Genomic DNA, 19,471 nt, shown 5'->3' with positions numbered 1-19,471 from the left:
TTTGCATTAGGAGGCCTCAGCATACCATGTTCGTAAAAGTTAAGTGTTCTGTTATCTAGTAATAAGTCTGTGACAACCCTCCACTTCTACAATGGCAGAGAGCCATGGTTTTCTTATAAATGCTTCTGAGAGTTAGACTAGATCATCTCATTAAGCTGACATTTTAGAAGTTATTTTATGAATTGTATTAATATAGCTAAAAACCATACTGTCAATAACTATGACATTCACAAAAGGGTTAATAAACTTGCAACAGCATGTCAGATTGCTTTATTTTCTAAGACTTGTTATCTGTGAAAGTCCAAATTTAAATGACTATCAATCATCCACAAATTACACTTTCTTCTTTACTGTGTTTTAAGATACTATAGTTAAGGCATACAAAAAAGGTATAAGAAATAATAATATACATCTATGTACTCATCTCTCAGTTGAAGAAATAAACTACTGAAATTTGGCTGAAGTCCCCTAATCTCCATCTCCCCCCATCCAGAAGTAATAACCACTATCCCAAACTCAATGCTTATCATGTACATCCTCCTTGCACTCTGAACATTTTCCAAAATACAAATGGCAATCCTTCCTATTCAGCACAAAACAAATTATCTCAAAGTGTATCTTTAAAACACTATGTTGTATACCTGAAACTAATGTAACATTGTGTGGCAACTAAATATATACATATAATGTTCCCAAAAAGATTAAATGAAACTGTGTATGAATGTATTACAGATGTCAATGACTGTGTCTGCCCAAATACAGCCCCTCTCTGAAGAACAAGCACCCCCATTCCCATCCACAACCCCTCACTGCCCCTATCGCTGACTGAAGAACAGTGAAGAACGAACTCAAGAATGGCCTATCCAGTCCCTGGCAAGAAGAGATCGAAGAATTTTAGAATGGAATGTTAAGCAACTGAGTCAATGAGCTGTGAGGAGTCAAGCTGAAAAATCATGATAAAAAGCAAGATGGAGATCAAAGAAAAACAAATGAGAGATCATGTAGATTCCCAAAAAAAGGAAAAAGTGGCCTTGTTCTTAGCCATTTTGTAGTTCCCATAATATCACTACCTCATTTTTTGCTCCTGCATTCCTTGAGACCTCTCTGCAGTCTTATAACAAACTTCCTTTTATTTCTCTTTATTTAAGGAGAAAAGGGACAAAATCCTAAAATTAAAAAGAGGATTCCATGAAATCATTCATTTCAGCCTTTAACTCATATAGAGGAAATAAGTTAAGAGAAATACATGTGAAATATATTTCAAATATACTATAGAGGGGCACCTGGGTGGCTCAGTGGGTTAGGCCTCTGCCTTCAGCTCTGGTCATAATCCCAGAGTCCTGGGATCGAGCCCCGCGTCGGGCTCTCTGCTCAGCGGGGAGCCTGCTTCCTCCTCTCTCTCTGCCTGCCTCTCTGCCTGCTTGTGATCTCTCTGTCAGGTGAATAAATAAAATCTTTAAAAAAAAAAAAATACTATAGAAAAAATACATTAAATACATTGTTTAAAAAAAGAGAAAGAAAATACAGAAAATTTCTATGACAATTCTTTTGAGAGAGGGTTATCTCAGGTCACCAGAAAACATTTTTTTAAATCTACTAAGAAAATTTCCCTTTTTTCTTCAAATTCATTTTCTTATAAACAGTCCTTCAACTAAAAAGTCCATACTTTCTATACTTGCTTTTTCTCTCCCCCCCCCCTCCCCAGAGAGACAGCATGAGCTGGGAAGGTGGGGCACAGGGAGACTGAGAGCATCTCAAGCAGGCTCCACACGCAGTGTGGAACCTGCAGGGCTTGATCTCACAACTCTGGGATCATGACCTGAGCTGAAATCAAGAGTCCGATGCTCAACCAACTGAGCCACCCAGGTGTGCCAAAAGGTCCATTATTTTCTAAAGTCTGAAAAATTACTTTTCCTGATTTATAAGTTTCTTTTATGAAGGTCTTAAAACTAAGTTTAAACATTATATACATAAGACTATATGTATACATATATAGTCCATCTGTCCAGAAAATCCAGGAAATATACCTTTGTATATTTTCCAGCTGGGTATTATAACTCTATTACATTTGTGGTTTTAAGCTTCCATCTTGAAATACTCGCTACTTTTGGGATCAGTCACACTTGATTTTTTTTTTTCCTTAACTGATGGCTTCTCTACTTTTGCCCAATTCATCAACAGTAACATTTCCAAAGGTTCCATTCTTAGTCTTCTTCTTTCCTAGCTCCTTCTTCCCAGGCAATGTCACACACTTTCGTGGTTTCAAACCTATTTCTATCCTAGGTCTTTCTCTGAATTGTGGACCCAAGTTTTCAGTCTATTAGATAGTCCACCTCCAAATCCTACTGCCACTTCGAATTTATCAAGTTTAGAACCAAATTCATTATTGTCTATCTTCAAAATCTCTCCTCCTAAGTCTTCTCTTAGCAAATGGGGTTATCATGCACCCAGTTTATCTTTGCCATTTCTGCCTCTCCTCACCAGCATTTATTGAGTTACCAAGTCAGTACTATCCTTAAGATATTTCTCTCATAAAATAGGCCTCCATAAAGCTGTTGAAAAAAAAATTTTTTCAGGATATTTCTAATTCCTCTCTTCCTTTCTCTCTCTTCCCCTGACCTCTGTTCAGAGCATTTCTTTAGCCTAAATTGTGGTAAAAGCTTCCTAAATTATTCTGTTCCTAATCTATTCTCCATATAGATTATCCACAATTATCTTTCTGAAAACAGAATCTAGCAATTCTGCTTTTATAGCTCTTCAGTGACTATCACCTATGGGCTAAAATTCCAAATTCCTTAGCATGATGGAACTTGGGATCCTCCACCTTAGCTTACAGTCTTAACCCCCTTGCTATCTTCACTGTATACTACTTATTCTTGTCAAAAAGACATAGCTAGGGGCGCCTGGGTGGCTCAGTGGGTTAAAGCCTCTGCTTTCTGCTCGGGTCATGATTCCAGGGTCCTGGGATTGAGCCCCACATCGGGTTCTCTGCTCAGCGGGGAGCCTGCTTCCCTGCTCTCTCTCTGCCTGCCTCTCTGCCTACTTGTGATCTCTGTCTGTCAAATAAATAAATAAAATCTTTAAAAAAAGACACAGCTAGGGACGCCTGGGTGGCTCAGTTGGTTAAGCAGCTGCCTTCGGCTCGGGTCATGATCCTAGCGTCCTGGGATCGAGTCCCACATCGGGCTCCTTGCTCGGCGGGGAGCCTGCTTCTCCCTCTGCCTCTGCCTGCCACTCTTTCTGTCCTTCCCCCCCTCCCTCCCTCCCCCCCCCTAAAAAAAAAAAAAAAATTAAAAAAAAAAAAAAAAAAAAAAAAGACACAGCTAGAGTGCATTCCCTAAACATGCAGAAATTTTCATTACCTCCCTATCTTCTTTTCCTAAATTTTCTCTAGCAATAATAACCTTCAAGTCCAAATGTTAATGCCATCTATCATAAATCTTTCCCCAACCGTTCCTTAACTGAATTACTACTTCATCTGTTTCCCTAATAGCATTCTGTTAACTTTTTTTTTTTTAAGATTTTATTTATTTGTTTGTCAGAGAGAAGAGCACAAGCAGAAGGCGCAGCAGGCAGAGGGAGAAGCAGGATCCCTACTGAGCAAGGAGCCAGACATCCTGAGCCAAAGGCAGATGCTCAACCGACTGAGCAACCCAGATGCCCTCCTTTTCCTTTCTTAGGGGTATTTTCCAGCCTGGCTTTTTAAACCATCTCTTCTGCTTCTGTGATTATGTTTCTTGTTACTTCTGTTGATTTATCCCAGTCCCTCCCGTTTGTCCTTTCACTGTTGCCTTTGATTCCTCTATTCTTTTCTGTTTAAGTTGAGATCATAACAGCTTTCAACATTGCCATTTGTTTTTCTGTTCGTGGAAGGTCTGTGTTGATGGAAAGGTAAATAAGATGTAGTCCTTAAGGACCATACAAACTTGTGGAAAGACTGATAGACATGTGATATTTGAAACTTTATTAACTTTACCACATTGTATACTATTTGTTCATGTGTGTCACGACATTGTGAATGAGCATTAAGTGCTCAAGGAATGTTTACTGAATTAATGAATGAATGAATGCTCTGTGTGTGTGTGTGTGTGTGTGTGTGTGTAAAATGATAAGGGCTCTAAAAAGGTAACAGTGCAGGACACCTGGGTGGTTTAGTTGGTTAACCCTCTGCCTTCAGCTCAGGTCATGGGCCCTGGGATTGAGCCCAACATTGTGGGGCGGGGGGGGGGGGGGGGGGGGGGGGTAACCATGAAGGCAGCTAATAGTTAATAATCATACCTACCATTTTCTGTGTTCCTTCTGTGTGGGCCAAGTACTGTATTGTTTTCCACATCTTATTTTCAGTCTCCATCACAACCCACAATCCTCTCCCTTATTTGCCTTTTACTCCACCCCTTTACCTAAATCTCTGTTCAATGCAACTGGAAATCTTTATTCTTCTCTGTCCCCCCTTCCCTTACATACTCTCACCACAGGGTAGGATAAAAGTGCACAACGCACCACTCCCCCACCATTTCCCCTATGCATTAAAACCCCTTATTTACCCTTTTCCCTCCTCCCATTTCTTCCCACTCCTTTTCTAGCAAAAAAAGAGAGCCTTTTGCTCTCTGTGACCCTAAGAACATACTGCACAGAGAAACTGCCCCCATGTGGACCTGGCTCCACTCTGGGGTTTCTCTTGTCCTCTTCTGCTCTTTTCCTGATGCTCTTTTTCTCAGTGGGGTGTGTGTAACAAAACAGCCATGAGCTTTTGGGGACCTTTAACATTTTCTTTTTTGTTTATAAAAACACTAAACACTGAATTCCAGAAAACCAAAAATTCTCTCTCCCTACCAAGGGAAGGGCATATCTTCTGCTCCATACCTTTTTCTGTTTTTCTTTTTCTTGCTAATGCTTTTAAAAAGAAGTGAGTTTTTTTATATAAAGTTTTTAAAGTGTGAAAGAGAAGTATTTATATATCTATTTTACTGATGAAGAAACAGTATCAGACAGACCATGGAAACAGTCCAAGGTCATTCAGCGACAGATCTGGAAATTAAATCTAGATCTTTCTCTCTCTCAAACCTCTGAAAGCCTCTAATGAGCATTCACATGATGCCTCTTTGAATATGCAAACTCAACCACCATTTATAACATTATCCCCTGTCCTCTCACATAACTTCATTAGAAGGCACTTGGCTTTCTCACCTCAATTCTATCCTCTCCAGAACCTCTGTTCCATTAACTTCAATGCACTTTAACTTCTTTAGAGAATGCTCATTTAACCTACATGTCTTGACTGTTATTAAACTCACAGGAAAGGACAGGATTTCCTCACATTTGTCTACAGATGAAGCATTCTATTCCACCCTCCTTTCTAAACGGCAGGTAAGATGTTTCAGCAACCTCCTTGGTGTTGCACCAAACTGTTCTTCCACACTTACTTTTCCTCAATCTGACCCATGCCATCCACTCGTTTAACAAATATCTGCTGAGGGCCATGCATGCAGTAGGAATGAAAAGTACTAAGCAACTGGGGATATAGCAGTGAAAAGGAACATGGCCCCCACGTGAAAGAAATCTAAAGGGTTACTCAGAAGTAAATATTCCACAATAATATTGATATTCAACAAATATTACAAATGGGTTGAAAATAATTAAGGGTAAAAAAGGAAAGTGCCATGAAAGCATGTAACAGAAGGAAATTCATCTAAACTAGGAAGTGGAGAGGAAGGTGTCATCAAATCTAAGACCTAAAGGATGAATACAGGTGGGCAAGAAAGAGCTTTCCAGGCAGTAGAAACAATATTTGGAATGGCCATGAGACAAAAAAGACACAACATGGTTTAAGAAACCAAAAGGCCCATGTGTCCGAAAGGAAAAATGTCAAGAGATGAAGCTGGAGAAGGAAAAGGACAAGATCATGTGGGGTTTCCAACATGATTTGTTTTTAAAGGATCAATTATTGGGGCACCTGGGTGGCTCAGTCGTTGGGTGTCTGCCTTTAGCTCGGATCATGATCCCAGGGTCCTAGGATTGAGTCCTGTGTTGGGCTCCTTGCTGGGTGGGAAGCCTGCTTCCCCCCCTCCCACTCCCCCTGCTTGTGTTCCCTCTCTTACTGTGTCTCTCTCTGTCAAATAAACAAATAAAAATCTTTAAAAAAAAAATCAATTATTGCCCACTCCTCTCTTATGACCATAGTTTCAAGAAGTCAATAAGAGAATCTGTATCACTCCATTGCATTTTGTCTCCTTACTGTACTGCAAGCTTCTTAAATTTCAGAAAACTTAAGAATACATTTTGTTTTTTAAATTAGAGAGAGGGTGGAGGAGCAGGAGAGGGAGAGAGAGAATCCCAAGCAGGCTCATTCCCAGTGCAGATCTCAACACAGAGCTCTATCTCACAAAACCAAAATCATGACCTGAGTTGAAATCAAGAATCGGACACTTAACTGACTGAACCACCCAGGCAGCCCAAACTTAAGAATACTTTTATTACTCATTTAAGTGACTCAAGAGTTTCATTCTAGTGTCCATTTTACAGTGAGTGAGTTTAACTGGCATCTTGTAGAGAAACAAGTTGTTTCATGCAAAAAAGTCAAAAGGATAAATCAACAATGCTGCTTTGTTCAGACTAAAGTCAAATCACGGGGACTAAAAAAAGAAACTATATTTGACATGGTTCTATTTACATTACATAAAGTATGAAATGCTCAAAACAATTAAAAAAAACTTCCTAAAGTTAGCTAAGGATGACTCTAACTCGTCAACAGAAAACAAATACAATTTCACTAAAGCTATAAAAATGATATTAAAAAATCTGGTTAGGATGAAACATAAAAAGCAGAAACACCTTATACCAAACACGAATGCAACTTTAAAAAAACTATTTATTTGCTAAGAAACAAAGAGCCTAAACTTCGAAGTATCACCCAAATACCTCATAAGGGAAGCACAAAGGCTCAGGGAAAACTAACAGTCAAGAAATTTAAAAAAATTACATTTACCATTTAACTTCCCCACTTATCATGCAGGCTAAGAGTTTATAAAGGGGAAGAACTGGAAAAGAATACAAAAAGTAACTTTCAAAGGAAAGAAGCCATGTGAATAATTCATCTGTTTTAAGATCTCCCAGTTCTTTCAAATTCTTTCAAGAAATTTCAACAATCAGTTACATTTTCCCCTGTGTGTATGTCTAGCCTCCTCCTCTCACCAAGATTCTTCCTATCAGCACGTATACTTAATCTTCTTTCTTAAAACTACACTAAAGTCCCACAACCCAGCACCCTCTCTTTTTCCTTTATAAACTTCTCAAAAAAGTTGACTGAATACACTCAGTCTCCATTTACAAATATTTTTCACTCACTTCTCAATTTTTCCAACGTGGCTGGCACCCCCATTTCTCCATAGCAGTTCTCAGTAAAGTCACCAAAGATCTCTTCATCTCTAAATCTAACGGCCATTTTCTTTTTTCTTTTCTTTTCTTTTCTTTTTTCTTTCAATGCAGGGCTTGAACTCATGACCATAAGATCAAGACTTGAGCGGAGATCGAAGGTCGGATGCTTAACCGACTGAGGCACCCAGGCACGCCTAAGCATTTTCAAATGAAAACTCCTCATCTTGCTTGGCCTCTTGGCAGCCTTCATCACAGTTAACTACTCTCCTGAAGCACTCATTTGTCTTGGCTTCCATACGCTATACTCTGGTTTTCCATCTTCTCTCTAGTTCTCTATCTTAGTCACCTCTGCTAGCTAGTCCTTTTCTCTCAAATCTAGAGATTCAAACAGATTTGACCATGGCCCTTTTCTAACACTATACTCTAGGTGACGTCACTATGCCCAAGGCTTCGAATACCACGTATATGCCAATGACTGCCAAACTCTAGCCCAGATCTTATCTCTGATATGCTAACCCACATATCAAACCTTATTCAGAAACCTCAAAAGCACACCTTACTCACCATCTCCAAAAGCCAGCTTATGATTATTCCCAAAAAACAAGCTTGAGGTATTCTCTCAGTCCAGACGTATGAGCCAGATATATCCATAAGAGGTGATTATAACTACATGACCTCTAAGGTCCTTTTTCTATAATCTATACCACCACTTCCAAACATGGTCCAGGGATCTCTAAGGGTCCACCTTTCAGGGGAAGTCTATGAAACCAAAACTATTTCCATAATGATATTAAGACATTACTCCTCTTTTTCACTTTCATTCTGAGTATGTGTAGTGCAGGCTCCTGAAGGCTGCATGATATAAGTTATCAGAACAGATGGAATGCAGAAGGAGATAGGAGAACCCAGACGTCTTCTATTAAGCTAGACATTAAAAAGATTTAGAAAATGCCCAACAATGTCACTCCTTTCACTAAATGTTTTTGTTTTGGAAAATAGCTATTTTTCATTTTAAAAATGTTACCTGTTTATTTTAATATGGATTTATTTTAAATAAATTAATAAGTATATTTAAAACTTCCATATCAGGCATCTTTTCCAACCACAACGCTAGGAAACTAGAAATCAACCACAAGAAAAAATCTGGAAAAAAATATACAAATATATGGAGGTTAAACAACATGCTACTAAAAAAATTAATGGGTCAACCAAGAAATCAAAGAGGAAATCAAAAAAATACATAGAAACAAATGAAAATGAAAACACAACCATCCAAAATCTCTGGGATGCAGCAAAAGATATTCAAAGAAGGAAATTTATAACAACACCAACCTACTACAAGCAGCAGAAAATTTTCAAATAAACAACCTAACCTGACACCTACATGAGATACAAAAAGAACAAGAAACAAAACCCAAAATCAAGAGAATGAAGGAAGGATAGAGCAAAAATAAATGAAATAGAAACTTAAAAAAAAAAAGAAAAAAAAAAGCAAGATCAATAAAGCCAGGAGCTCTGGTTCTTTGAAAAGATCAACAAAACTAATAAACAGTTAGCCAGACTCATTAAGAAAAAAGAAGAGAGGACTCAAGTAAGATCAGAAATGAAAGAGTAATGCCAACCAACTCTAGAATTATAAAGGATTATAAGAGAATATTATGAAAAATTATATGCCAACAGATCAGACAACCTGGAAGAAATGAATTCCTAGAATCTTATTAACTTCCTAAAACTGACTCAGGAAGAAACAAAAAATTTGAATAGATCTATTACCAGCAATAAAATTAAATCAGAAAAAAAAAAAAAAACCACAAACAAAACAAAAACAAAACTGCCAACAAACAAAAGTCCAGGAACACATGGCTTCACAGGTGAATTCTACCAAATATTTAAAGAAGAGCTAACACCTATTCTTCTCAAACTATTCCAAAAAATTGAAGAGAAAGGAAAGCCACCCTGATACCAAACCCAGATAAAGACACTACAAAAAAAAGAGAACTACAGGAAAATATCTCTGAACACAGATGCAAAAATCCTCAGCAAAATATTGGCAAACTGAATCCAACGATACATTAAAAAAAAAAAAAAGTTCACCACAACCAAGCAGGATTTATTCCTGGGATGCAAGGGTGGTTCAATATTCACAAATCAAACCAAAGAGATACATCACATCAACAAGAGAAAGGATAAAAGCCATATGATTATTTCAAGAGACGCAGAAAAAGGATTTGACAAAAAATGGTGTTGGAGAAACTAGTCAGCTACATGCAAAAGAATAAAACTGAGCCATTCTCTTACACCACACACAAAAATAACAACTCAAAATGGATTAAGGATCTAAACATGAGATGTGAAATCATGAAAATTCTAGAAGAGAGCACAAGCAGTAGCAACATTTTACTAGGTAGGTCTTCTGAGGCAAGAGAAACAAAAGCAAACACAAACTACTGGGACTACACCAAAATAAAAAGCTCCGAGCTGCTAAGGAAACCACCATCAAAACTGAAAGACCCCTGAATGGGAGAAAATATATCCAAGTGACATATCCAAAAGAAAGGTTGGTATCCAAACTACAGAAGGAACTTATACAACTCAACACATACACAAAAACAAATAATTGATTAAAAAATGGGCAGGACAAATAATACATTATATGTTAATTTTTTTTTAATTGGGCAGAAGAGGAGGGGCACTTGGGTGGCTTGGTCGGTTAAGCATCTGCCTTCAGCTCAGCTCATGACCCCAGGGTCCCAGCTGAGCAGGGAGCCTGCTTCTCCCACTCCTCCCCACTCATGCTCTCTGTTGCTTTCTCTGTCTTTCTCCCTCTCTCTCAAATAAATAAATCTTTTAAAAAATAATAATAAAAAAATAAACTTTAAAAAATTGGGCAGAAGAGGGGACTCCTGGGTGACTCAGTCCATTGAGTGCCCAACTGTTATTTTCAGCTCAGGTCATGATCCCAGGGTTGTGAGATGGAGCTGCACATTGGGCTCATGCTGCATGTGGAGGCTGCTTAAGATTCTCACTCTTGGAGCACCTGGGTGGCTCAGTGGGTTGAGCCTCTGCCTTCAGCTCAGGTCATGATCCCAGGGTCCTGGAATCAAGCCCCGCATTGGGCATCCTGCTCGGCAGGGAGCCTGCTTCCTTCCCCCTCTCTCTCTGCCTGCTGCTCTGCCTACTTGTGATCTCTGTCTGTCAAATAAATAAATAAAATCTTTAAAAAAAAAAAAAAAAGATTCTCACTCTCCTTCTCCTTTTGCCCCCCAGCTTTGTCCCTCTCTAAAAGAAATTTATAATAAAACTAAAATAAAAAATGGGCAGAACACACAAACCAGACATTTCTACAAAGACGACACACAGATGGCCAAAGACACACATGAAAAGATGCTCAACATCTCTCACCATCAGAAGAATGCAAATCAAAACACAACGAGAGGTCACCTCACACCTCTCAGAGTGGTGAAAATCAACCATACGAGAAACAGATATAGAGAAAAAAGAACCCTCACTGTACTGTTGGCAGGAATGCAAACTGGTGCAGCCACTATGGAAAACAGTATAGAGAGTCCTCCAAAAATTAAAAATTCAGCTACAGTATGATCCATCCAGTAATTCCACTACTGGGTATTTACCAAAGAATATAAAAACAGTAATCTGAAAAGATACATGCACCCCTATGTTTATAGCAGCATTATTTACAATCACCAAAATATGGAAGCAGACCAAGTGTGTGTGTGTGATGGAGTATTAGTCAGCCATGAAAAAAAATCTCGCTCTTTGCAACAACATGGATATATCTAAAGCATATAATGCTAAGTGAAATAAGTCAGAGAAAACCATACGATATCACTTATATGTGGAATTTAAGAAACAAAACAAACAGGGTAAAAAAAGAAACAAAAAAACAGACTCTTAACGATGGCAAACAAACGGGTGGGTGAAACAGGTGAAGGGGATGAAGAGTACACCGATCATGATGACTGTGACTACCGTGCAGAACTGCTGACTCACTGTATCGTACACTTGATACCGATAAAACACTGTATGTTAACTATACTGGAATTAAAATTTTTAAAAAACTAGTAATGTTTAAAACTTCTAACATAGTAAATACCAATAGATATAACCCACGTAAGCAAAGCCCTTTGAAGCTTTTAATAAGTCAAGAGTATGAAATGGTCTGGACACCAGAAAGTTTGAGAAATGCTGATCTATACTTATGGTATACACACAAATAAGATACAAGATGGCATTTTATGAAATAGCCAATTTTCAAGTATCTTCTAGCAGCAAATTCTCCCTTTACATTTATTGACCGGGCTCTCATTCAGTCACATAGATTTGACTCAATTATTTATTGGGCTCCTACTATGTGTCTGGTCCTGGAGACAGAGATGAAAGAAATTACTTTGTTTTGGCTCTCCCAGAGAACGTTTACCATGCCTTTGCTACATTCAGTTCTCTCATCTTTATCAGATCCTATGTAACAACTACAGTTGCCTGAAAGAATGAGAAAAGACAACCCTGCAACAGTCATACTATCTCATCTAAATATAAAATGGACAAATGTAGTAGGGACCACGCTAGAAAAAAAAGAGAAAACATTTCAGCTCTAGGTCAGACCTATTACACTGTTCCAAGTAAATTCTCAGAATAATCAACACTCGCATAATATAGTATAATACACAAATACAAATGGTCTGAGAATTCAGCCTCACCTCTCTTTACATTTTAAATACAAAAATCAGGGGCACCTGGGTAGCTCAGTCGTTAAGCTACTGCCTTCAGCTCAGGTCATGATCCCGGGGTCCTGGAATCGAGCCCCGCATCGCATCAGCCTCCTTGCTCAGCAGGAAGCCTCCTTTTCCCTCTCCCATTCCCCCTGCTTGTGTTCCCTCTCACTTTCTCTGTCAAATAAATAAATAAAATCTTTAAAAAATAAAATAAAATACAAAAACCCCAACAACTACTTTTACAAATGCAAGGCTGATCTACTGTAATCTAAGAAATCCAGAAGAAAACTGTGTAACATTTGGTACCAGTTTGGCCTTTGGAACATAAGTGGCAGGTGAGGATCACAAAGAACATAATATTCCCCACCGACAGGAGACGAGCTATACCTGACTATAGGTGACCCTAGTCTTTTACTTAAGAAAGAAAAAGTAACAACAATGAACAAGACCAGGAACAATGTTGAGGGTGCAGGGGGAGTCCTAGAAATACCAGCCTATACTTTGCTTACCTACCATCTAGTTATCCTGAATGCTTACACTTCCAAATTAATTTCAAGGAATATATGTCTATAAAAGTGTCTCACAGTTCACAAGTCAGGATTACTTTTTTGCCCTAAAGTGTAAAATTCACTTATAAATAGATATATAGATATGTATATGTATATATCTATTATAACCCTATGAAAAATATATTTCTTACTGTGAGGGTCCTAGTCAAAAGAGTTGGAGAGGTTCCCGCGCCTTTTCAGTTCACAGAGCTCCCAGTGTCTCAGTAAGTTTCTCAGGGTGCCCCCAAGCACCAAAAAAATAGATAGCAGTTCCATTTATTAGATCCATACAATCAAATAAGGCTTTGTGTTCTAACAACTTAGTAACAGTTTGAAAAATACATATACATTGAAAGGGATGTTTTATTACTATATAACCACAATGACTTATTAATGGGATGTGTGCACCAGCTATACATTACACAGCTTCCCAAACCTTGAAATCACTTTGGACACTGCCAACTTTCATTTATCATTCACACTGAGTTTTGCACAGTACTCACAGTACTTGCTTTTTATCATAGCAGCCCCGCAAACGCAGCTTTTTGAAGACATCCCGTCATCCGAAGAAATGTAGCACGATCTCACAGTCACTGCCTCAAACTAATAGTTTGAGCAGTGTCCCACAGATGTCAAATATCACACAGATATCCCACAGCTGTCAAATATTACTGTGTTTCCCTCGAAAATTTTTAAATATTCCACAGTACCTGTGTGAGTTCACTACAGTGCTCCAAGGCACCTCATGGCACAGCCTAGGAATGCTGGGTTTAAGGAACACTGATCTAGCCTATGTACTTACTTTGTAAATGAAGAAATGACACTTAAGATCACAGAGCTAGTAGGAAATAAACACTTTTAAGTTTAACCTTCCGTCAACAAAAGATTTTGAAAGAGAATCTCATTGTGGTATCATGTTGATGAAATCTACAGATCTCTGAAAAACAAGTAAATTTGAAAATGTATTTATATGACTAGATAATAGAAGAAACTGTTTCAATGTTTTTTTAGAAAAAGATGTTTCAAAAATTATAAAAGTGGGACTTTTAATAAACAATACAAAAGTGTCTAAAGTAAAAAAAGGAAAATCATCCACTCCTACAGGGATAACACAGCTAACTGTTAAACATCTATCCTTACAGACTCTTTCCTATGCACACAAAAAGTTGTAATAAAATCAAACTAAATTTCTTTGCCCATGTGTTTATTTCAAAACTGAATCATATTCCACAGTGTTATGCAATTATTTTTCTCACTCAATATTTTATCATGAATATTCTTCTATGTGAGTACCTAATAGTAGTTGCAAACACTTAAACATGTATTGGTGCTTACTATGCTTACTTACAGCTGAAATAGCAACTCATTTAATTCTCACAACAGCCCTGTCGGGTGAGAACTGTAATTATACCCACTTTATAGATGAGTTTAAGTAATTTGCTAATGGCTGCATCTAATAAGTGATACAACTGGGATCTGAACCCAGAAACTTAGTTGCATGGTCCCTGCACTCAATGAGACAGTCAGCTGCTTCTCATGAAGAGAGCTATCTCTCAACCTGTTAATAAGTGCATAGTACTTCACAGCATAAATATACTATAATTTCAGCTATTCCCCTACCAGATGGGACATTTAGAACACTTTTTGTTTACAAATTCTACTGGCATTCACTTATAATAACGTGAAAATGAACATTCTTATAGATTTGCTCTTGTTCTTTGTGTTAAAATTTCTGTAAGATAAACTCCCAAAAATGAAATGATGAAATGTGTGCCCTTTTAATTCTGAGAAGTAACACCAAATTTTCTTCCAGAATATTGTCCTAGCTGTACCAATTTATAGTCCCAGTGACACAGGGGAGGGTTGAGGTCCATTTTAAAGTTAATATTTTTGATTCATGGAGAGATCTACTTTGAGTTTTCACTCTGATGTAGAATGAATAGATTGCCCAGCTGGTCACAATCATGGTCTGATTTGATCATTATAACTGATCATTATAATTTGATCATTATAACCTGACATTAAACAAGCGAAGACTTAGCAGTCTTCTACAGTGAATTCTTCATCCAGTTATGAAACCACTTTGGGTGAGATATTTCCCCTATATGATACTGTTCACTTATGTGTAAAACATGGGAATTGGACTAGCTGGCCTTTAAGACTTAAAACTCCCAATGCTGTAATTAAGAAGTGACTTAAAGTTATTAAGAGCCTATAATTATAGTACTAATTAGGTCAGGGTCTTAAACCTTCTATTTTCTTTAAATTATAGTAACTATTGCCAGAACACCTAGGCAAATCATTAAAATATCCAATAAAGTTTTCAGGATCCACCTGTGGCTTTTTAATCGCAGGCTTTCATTCCCTGCTACCTAGCCAACTGGAATATACCTCTGGAGTATATGCTTAATAAGAGATGACGTGTGCCTAGGAACATGAACCAGTGTTTCGTTTTGTTTTCTAAACACTATGCCAAGACCCCTCTTTAGTCAATTTATTCAACTAATACTTACTGATTAGTTTGCTATATGCTAGCCACTGGGCACACAATAGTTAACAGAGGATCTCTGCTATCGTGGAACTTACAGACTAAATGAGGAAGGCAAATAACCAACCAAAATAATCACTAGTAAACGTAAAGTTATACCTGTGACAATAATAAACAAAAAGCTATTAGGGCAGAGAAAAAAATGCTATTCAATCTTTTGATTGTGTTTTTGGACTATCTGTGACACTAGAAACTGTTTGAGATAGAAAGAAAATGTCAATAAAGAAAATTATTTCACAACTTTCCCATGCTGCAAAAAAGAGCAATCACAAGTGTAGATGGCAAGTTAACTTTTTAAATAATCAGCTCTACAATAAAATCACCAAGATGCTACTACTCTTCAGTTATGCTACCAAGTGGACCACATACTGGTTTTTCATAACCAAGAGTATAAATGATTTTAATTACCAAAAATGACAGAACTAAGAGTATCCAAACAGAATGAGAGACGACAGATCAACCACAATTTCTTAAGAACACCGTTCAAGCAAAAAGTATATATAGCCGTAAAGCCATCCACTATAGTAATTCATGACTTGCTCATAATTAACAAAAATTATTGAAGGTATTTGTTTTTAAAGAACAACAATCATCAGCATAAAGGAGTTAGTGGCATATCAAAAGGAGCAAAAATAGAATTTTTTTTTTTTTTTTTTTAGATTTTAAAAATCCATGGTCCCGAAGTATATTAATATTCAATTTAAAAATAAAACTAAGGGCGCCTGGGTGGCTCAGTGGGATAAGCCGCTGCCTTCGGCTCAGGTCATGATCTCAGGGTCCTGGGATCGAGTCCCGCATCGGGCTCTCTGCTCAGCGGGGAACCTGCTTCCCTCTCTCTCTATCTCTCTCTCTGCCTGCCTCTCTGTCTACTTGTGATCTCCCTCTGTCAAATAAATAAATAAAATCTTTAAAAAAAAATAAAAATAAAAAAATAAAAATAAAACTAATTCTACAATGTTAACTAGAATTGTGGTGATCATTTCACAATACATATACACAGAACCATTACACTGTACAACACCTAACACTAATGTGTCAATTATACCTAAATAAAAATAAACAATTCTAGATCTGCAGAAATAAGAGCATCATTCATATAAATGAACTTCCTTGCATGTCAATTTCCACAACTGCAAAACAAAAATATTTGCCAAACCTACTTCGCACTGCTATAAAGACTAAATAAAATACCGTATGTGGTGATACACCAAAAAATGATGTCAATTATTTTAAACTGTTGCTTTCTTGCTGCCACTATAACACAGCAATTTAACAAATAAAATTGGTTAGACAGGGATTCCACCTCCTTTCTTCTGTCCATGATACAACAGAAGTGTTATAAAATGGGCAAAAGACTGGCAATCAAAAGCATTAAAAAAAAATTCACAACTTCGTAATTCATAAATTGATTACCCCACAGGTTGATTGTTTTTAGTAACACTCTTACATAATAATCTGTCTCAGAGAATTAGAGAAATTATCTCCCATATGTATGTATTGTTTAGTTATTAGACCTCACCATCATTACAAACACACAAGTCCTGCTACTATGAAAAAATGAGATACATGTATTTATCCACACACACAAGGTATTTTAAGCTTGATGTTTATCTTCTGATCAAGGCATCTTAAATTCAATGCAATGAGGCATGAGTGCTTCACATCTACTTTATTACACTGGAGTTCGTCAAGTTTGCACACCAATACTAATTCATATTACATATCCATGGGTTTGAAGCAACTTCTACCATTGGTCTAACAACCAATCCCCCAAAGTCACAATCTCATGTTATTAGCAGCACACTGCCTTGTTTAAAAACAGTATTTTAAACTAAGAAATGTTTAAAGTGGAGAGCAGCTTTCAGGATTTTACCACTGCTTTTACAAATCGTTTCAAGCTGTTGCTAGGCTGGCCTAAGATAGCCTTTCCTTTAAAACCTTCAAATACAAGACAGGAGGAGGCATCGTTAACATGGCAACATAACCATTAACGACTTTTCCAAATTCAAAACAAGGATCACCATCAAAACAAAACAATTAAAACAATCAGGTGGAGTGCATGGATACTGACTGCTACTCCTGACTCCCTGTCCTTTATGAAGGATCTTTTCCTTTATGGAAGATTTGCTGCTACACTAAAACCACATTTAAAATCGTATACCTATATGCAACTTCCTATCTGAAAACTACAAATCCAGCGAAATTCCAAACCGTATTTGTGACATTAGCTAAATATTATTTACCATGTTGGTAAATACATTTTAAAAAGAAGGCGAGGAAAATACTGACAACGTTCAAAGCGTAAAGCTTTTTAAATCCCCCACTAAATCATTTGTGAATAAATCGGTAGACTACATTGAGCAGCTGCTTGACTGGCGCAGACCAAAGTTTGCCCTATACTTGAGAATGTTTATCCTCACCAAAAAGGAACAGAAACCAGTCATCCTTGCCACTGGAGCCAGTTGCCCGGAATTTCCTAAAATATGCCTGATCCGCAAGTGAAGAAGGAGCACTTCTCCGGAGACCAAAGGCGAGAGGTACCTTAATCTTTCGCAGACGAGAGGAGGGGCGGGGAGCGGGGAGAGCCCTGGCAGGTTAAGGAAGGAAATTCGTCTTCGGCAGACACCGGTGGGACCTGAAATCCAGGTCTCAGGATGGCCCTCCCCGCAAAGGCTCAGGACCTAGGGAGGTTCCCCAAGGGGGACGCCAGGCAGGGCCAGGGCTCCCGGCGCCCCACCCCGCCTCTCTCGCCGCCACCGGGGACCCGGGACCGCGGACAGAGACAGCAGAGGCTAAGCGAGTGTCCGCGGTCCCAACCATGTCCTCCCGCGGCTCACCTGAGAGTGTCGCCTCCGCCCTCGGCTCCCACGGTGCATCCCGCGGGGCCTGGCGGAGGGTGCAGTGATGCCGCCCCGACCGGCCCCAGGGCTGCCGGGCCTGGCCTCCCCGCTCCGGGGACGCACCGGGTGCCCGCCTCGCACCGGCTCCCGGGATCCGCCGGGCTGCAGAGAAGGGAGAGGCGGAAAGGCTGCCTCCCCTCCCCCACAGCAAGCCTCCCCCTGAGCTGCGGCTCTCTGCAGTTCCCTCTGGCGCAGGTCCGGCCCCGCTCCCCCGCCCGGGAGTCACTTCGGCAGCGGCGGCCCAGTCGCCATTACAGCCCAACAACTGACACGGAGGAGGAGCGGCGCCGGCGGCAGTGGCAGTGGCGGCCGCGCGAGGCAGGGCGGGAGCAGTCGGGCCCGGGCAAACCTCGCGAGAACTGTCCCCAGACGGTTCGACAGGAATACAACCTTCGGTTAGGACCATGTTGAGTGAGGCTGAAAGGCTGAGAGAGAGCTAAAACGAAGAAAGGTCATTCGAAAGCGCCATGTTTAGTGTGGCGAATGTGTGCCTCGCAAGACTCGGGAGGAGCCAGAGTAGATCCGCAGCGGAGACCTCCCCCCCACCCCCACCCCCACCCCCACCCCGCTGCCTGCCCTCCTCCTTCCGACGCTAATTGGGCCTTCTGGCTTTGCAATTCGTACCCGGCCAAAAAAGAAAAAAAAACAAAAACAAAAAACACAAGGTGGGGGTTGACCAGGGTGAACTCAGAAATCGAAATTGCTGCTTCTCAGAGTTTACGATGTTTCACCAGTTGTCGTCCAAGTAAATCTTCTTTACCCCAGTCAGTTTCAGAGTCATTGCAGCTCTGCGGCTGCTGCAGTTACCCACTGCTGTCAACTGTGGCGGTTTTATTCGCGAGAGTTACAGTTCTGTTCAGCATGCAGTACCTAATGGCTAAAGATTCAGGAGCAAGTAAAACGGAGTTTCCTCCCGTTAGGTATAGGCATCGACAGAACGGTGTTTTGAGAGACGCTCTGTGATCAACATATCTTCTAATATCTTTATCCTCTTCCCCCAGTCTCCGCATGGTGAATTCTATCGTGTGTCGGGACTTAGCTTAAATGACCTGCCTTCTGCAAATATTGCCACCCTCCGCTAGGTGCTCACTTCACACAGGCTCTCTGCCCATCACCTTCCTCCACCGCCTGAACTCCTCCGACAGCTATTTATCCAGAGGCAGTTTCTCATCTTTAAGTATCTTGAAGACCCTTTTGTCTCTCTGTACTCCAGTAGGGCCTAGGTCAGTAACTAGGACACTTAGGTGCTCGATAACTGCTTGTTGAGTGGATCTCATAGTAGAAGCAGGAGGCAGTAACTGCTCCCTCTTTGTAGGGCCTTTAGCTGTGCCTGAGTAGGACGTAAGTGGATGTAAAAAATCCTGCACA

The 19,471-nt window shown here is 39.4% G+C and overlaps 1 protein-coding gene across 4 annotated transcripts in view; it reads right to left on the bottom strand.

The window, feature by feature from the left end:
• Nucleotides 1-18,269, bottom strand: part of LOC111150650 (centrosomal protein 350) — a 156,158-nt gene extending 137,889 nt beyond the window's left edge. For all 4 annotated transcript variants that reach the window (XM_022508136.1, XM_022508137.1, XM_022508139.1 and 1 more), the window contains exon 1: nt 18,041-18,269. The gene's annotated coding sequence lies outside the window, so the exon portion shown is untranslated. The remainder of the gene's footprint in view (nt 1-18,040) is intronic.
• Nucleotides 18,270-19,471: the final 1,202 nt, after the last annotated feature.

The sequence above is a fragment of the Enhydra lutris genome, unplaced genomic scaffold (assembly GCF_002288905.1).
Source record: "Enhydra lutris kenyoni isolate GAN:26980312 unplaced genomic scaffold, ASM228890v2 scaffoldscaffold24, whole genome shotgun sequence".
NCBI classification, from domain to species: Eukaryota; Metazoa; Chordata; class Mammalia; order Carnivora; family Mustelidae; genus Enhydra; species Enhydra lutris.
This window is presented reverse-complemented; position numbering and strand designations above follow the sequence as displayed.